The following is a 2,682-nucleotide window of genomic DNA, read 5'->3' as shown; positions in this document are numbered from 1 at the left end:
GAGGAGAGTGAGTGTTCGTTCCCCAAATTGGCCACAATCAGCCCCGTTAAAAGTGGATCACTTTAATGATTACCTTCTCTGATGTTGATAATGAACAGCCTTGGGCATGGCAAAGAAAAGCACCCCCTCTTGTCCTCCCCCTCCGATCCAACACACACACACACACTGGCTCCCACCCACCTGCTACAAACATTTTATCATTCAAATCTACTTTTTTTCCACCCTTCAAGCATCAATTAAGGATTGATTTTAGAGCAGTACACTTGAAGTTTCACAGTGACACGCTTACATTTTTTTATCACTTTCCTCTTTTTTTTTATAAATCCCTTCCTTTTTTCTCTCTTCATTTTTAGACTCTGAACTTGTCTTTCCATTGATTTGCTTCTATCATTGTTTCCCTCTCTGTGGCGAGCCTGACCGACGTTCATTCATTCATTTTCTCTACCCACTTATTCCTTTTCAGGGTCACAGCGGCTGGAGCCTATTCCAAGCATTGGGTGGAAAGCAAAGGGAACACCCTGGAAAGATCACCAGTCCATCACAGGCCTAACACAGACAGACAGACACAATCCTCTTTGGACTATGGTGCATTTTTCAGTCACTAATATTTAGCACAATCCTTCTGGACCACCAAAGAACTGCAGTGGTCACATATATTATAAGGTTATATGTTCTTTTGCTACTGGTTTCAAGTGTGGACTCACTGGAAAGTTAGCGTCCCAAAAGCATGGACCTGAATCTAATGTGTGTGTATGTTCGACCTGCCTCAAATATTATTTGCAGTTTTTAAAAAATAGTTTTTACATCCTGCAAGTTGTCCTCTAGATGTTTCTTGTCCTGTTTCACCACAAATAGACAAAAAAAAAAAAAATCAGAAAAAAAAACAATGACCCTGCCATAAATACATAAGTATCTCGCTGCATTCAATTACAGGCATGGCCCACTTAACAAATGAAATGGTTGAGTTTCTAATTATGTTTTATTGTTGTCACAGTTTTAATAGGACAAGCAAAACTGATTTTCATACCAAGCAATGACAGAAAAGATGACAACTGACCCGAGCAAAGAGTTGGAAAATAAGACGCATGAGCACTCTGCACACCCTGGAGGAGTTCAGATGTAATTGCATGAAAATCTGAGGGAAAATTAATGAGTTTTTGGGCCTTCCAGATGATTCTATAGGAGGTTCAACAGGAATTGGTGGCATCATCAACCCCCTCTACAGGTTCAACAGCGAACTGCAGTGAGTCCATTATGTTCTCCATACCAAGTATATATTGTTTGTTTCTCGAAACCCTTCATGACGAGAGAGGTGAAGGCAACAGGTCTAAAATCATTGGGAGGCTAGTTTGTTGCCACCAGTACAATAGTTGACTGTTTCCATATTTTGGGAACACTGTTGATCAAAGGAAAGCATAAAAATGCTCAGCTGCTCAGCACGGTACTTTAGTAGAACACCAGAGATGTTATCAGGACTGGGGGTTTTCTTGATCTTAGTCTGCTGGAAAATCCATTTAAGATCCTGCAACTTCCAAGTATTAGCTGGGATGAGGCAGTGTTCTGTTTTTTCTCTGGGATCTCTCTTCATTACTAAAAACATCAGTATTAAGTCTAAAGTAAAAATGATTAAAGTCATCAGCCAGCTCTCTATCAGAATGAAAACCATCTAATAGATTTTTTTCCTTTATTCTGCATGCCTGTTGTTATTGTTATTCGGTTCCAGGCTGATTTTAGGTTGTTACTTTTACATTTGCCTTACATTTTCCATTTGGACTCAAGATTAGCCTTTAAAATTCTAGCTGACTTCATGCCTGGCCTCTCTGTTTCTGTGAGGTCATACGTACAAATGAGTATTAGACTATTTTAGCACAGGAGACCTACAAACATTTATGAACAAGAAAATGTCCCCAAGGAAACAAATCACCCGGGGTAATATGTCAACACAGTCAGTTGCTTCATAACTCTCTTGATGACACTATCAATTAGTCTTGGTTGCCTTGTTTTTTACTTCAACAGTCTTATTAATGTTCTCAAACCTAGACTGGACTGTGACAGGGGCAACATAGCTAAACTCTGTTATGTTGTGTTGAAACCGACCACTGGATCAGACCAGCCAGTTACAATGAGTGCCAATGACCCTTTATCACAATGCTCATCCAAAAACAAGGGGGAATGGGATATTTTTATTTATTTATTTTTAGCCTTTATTTAACCAGGAAGTCCCACTGAGATTCAAAATCTCTTTTCCAAGGGAGACCTGGCCAAGAAATGGCAGCAGGGGTTACACAATAAAACATACAAAAACAGTGTGGACAAAGAAAAATACTAAAACATGTACAATAAAAAAAGGTCACAATTTAGATCAGAAATAGGAGCACATCTTGCATAAGACTGTGGATAATTTGTTTTAACTGATTTAGGGGAATAAAATGGTTGAGCTGGAGCTTTGACTAGAGACTGTTCCAGGACCAGGGGGCAAAATAATCAAATGCCTTTTTCACCAAAAACAGTTCTTGTTCTGAGAACTTTAAGAAGAATGCAGGATTGTGATCTTCAACTGTAGGCATTGCTGGCAAATTGGAGTGTGGTCAATAAGAAGGCAGTTTACCGATAAGGGCTTTATACATAAAAAAGTGCCACCAATCGTCTGGTGGCTAGTGAGTTCCAGTGTAATTTCTGATA

This window comes from Centroberyx affinis, unplaced genomic scaffold, assembly GCF_046629955.1.
Source record: "Centroberyx affinis isolate AG114_WGS23_722 - 3 ecotype Tasmania unplaced genomic scaffold, CSIRO-AGI_Caff_v1 ptg004517l_1, whole genome shotgun sequence".
Taxonomy (NCBI): Eukaryota; Metazoa; Chordata; class Actinopteri; order Beryciformes; family Berycidae; genus Centroberyx; species Centroberyx affinis.
The sequence above is the reverse complement of the archived record's forward strand: the minus strand, read 5'-3'. Positions refer to the sequence as shown.